The sequence below is a fragment of the Lissotriton helveticus genome, chromosome 4_1, assembly GCF_964261635.1.
Source record: "Lissotriton helveticus chromosome 4_1, aLisHel1.1, whole genome shotgun sequence".
Taxonomy (NCBI): domain Eukaryota; kingdom Metazoa; phylum Chordata; class Amphibia; order Caudata; family Salamandridae; genus Lissotriton; species Lissotriton helveticus.
Window position 1 is genome coordinate 1,032,288,739 of NC_136063.1, and position 1,849 is coordinate 1,032,290,587.

The following is a 1,849-nucleotide window of genomic DNA, read 5'->3' on the forward strand; positions in this document are numbered from 1 at the left end:
CTCACACATTATTGTTCACATCTCCTGTTTGCCGAATTGCTGTGACAAACGAGTTAGTTTCAAAGGCTTATGATTCGATGGGCTTCAGCAAGGCATTTCCCCACAATCAGGTCACATATCCCAGTTAACATGGTCTGTAAGGAGAATTAAAGATGACTGCTTGCTGTAAGAATTACCAAATGTCTGAAAGAGAACCATGGAAGGAATTACTTCAGCTTCATCTTCAACCTCTTGGACTAGAGTGTTGTTCCAAAGGCTACTGAATATACCCTCTTGCTGACCCACAAGCCAAAGGAGTCAGATAAAGCCTATCTGGCTGCTAGAACTTTCTCCTGAAAAGGGAGTATGCTGAAGTTCATGGAGACACAGAATGCTGTGAATTAAACAAGCACAGTAGTAGCAACTGGCCAATTTCTTTGGCCATTGCATTGTAATTCCAAAATTGAATGAAGCTGTGATAATGTAAACTCAGGAAGTAATTGAAACTAGATTTTTGCTGTGCTTATGACTGTGGGTTGTGGGGACTATTTAAACAACTTCTCTCTGTAGACTGTTGACTAAGATGAATTTCCTGAACGTTTGGAGATGAAGGAAGATGTTGCATAACTTAGCATTTCCTAAAGGTTAGTTAAGGATTTTGAAAAAATCCATATCGAGGTGACCAGGAGAAGTTGTCTGAAAAAAAGTGCAACTCCACCAGCTATGTTTTGGAGGATTGTCTTACTCTGAGCTTTTGAATGCAAAGTTCAAAGAAACGGTGTGAAGACAAGTAACCTAAATCAAATACATCATGGAGCTTTGTTCCACTACAGCTTCAAGCCAAAAGATATGTTGGCTTTGGTTCTCCAGAACGTTTCAAATAAGTGAACTAACAGCTTGCATCTTGATGTACTCTATTGCCAGTCGGTCTCCGGCAGTGAAAGAACATTTTTAAAATAAATGCAAATTTAAGCTTTCTTCAAGATCTTCACAGCTCATGAAGCAATCTGCACACCGGGTCCTCTAGCGCATCACAAAATGACAATAATTGAAGGGGGCAAAAGACAAAGGAATTGATCTCATTTTAATGCTATGTCCCATCTCAGGCATTTGGAATGTTTTCAAAGTCTGTATTTCAATTTTTGCTCATCACTCCATCCGCCACTCTAGCCAGATTTGAAAAGAAGTATAGCAAACTGGCCCAGGTAGAAATAGCTGAAGTGTTTCAGTCCATGAGTTACATAGCTGCTGACGTTTGTACCAACAGTGCAGTGCCATGTTGGGTTTAAATTCTTTTCAAATTCCTTTTTATTTGAGCTGCAATGCTCGTGTGGCACATTCTACTGAGTCCTGCTCTATTTCATCGGATATGTAAGCATTTTCGAGGAGTGCTTTGGTCTCAGACATATTTGAGACTTGGATGTTCTCTCAGCAGCAGTCCACTCTTACTTTCTCCTGATCCCGCACAGAGTGAGCCTCAGCCTCAGCCTAGGTCCTTGTCAAATGCAACCCACTAATTACATTAATTTTAAGCTTTCATGGGTTTCCATGAGAAGATATTTTTATATGTATCTAACCTCTGTGCCCTACATCCATATTCCTTTATTTTGAATCAGTTTTAAAATCATGAAGTCCACTTTTTTGACTAAATTGGTTTGGGATAATACATAATTTACAAACCGCAATGTGCACATGTGCCACATTCAGTTCTCTCTGATGGAGGTTATGTTCTGTTTGTCATGCTACAAAGTTTGTATAAAGGATTCCATATGAAATCACGATTAACTAGTTTTTTCATTGTGGGAGCACAGCTACATCTCACATCAACTCTGTGGCCTCTAAGTGGACTTGCTCAACAATCTAATGCACT

At 39.6% G+C, this 1,849-nt stretch overlaps 1 pseudogene; it reads right to left on the reverse strand.

The window, feature by feature from the left end:
• Positions 1 to 1,145: 1,145 nt before the first annotated feature.
• Positions 1,146 to 1,386, reverse strand: LOC144827420 (dynein light chain 1, cytoplasmic pseudogene; annotated as a pseudogene).
• Positions 1,387 to 1,849: the final 463 nt, after the last annotated feature.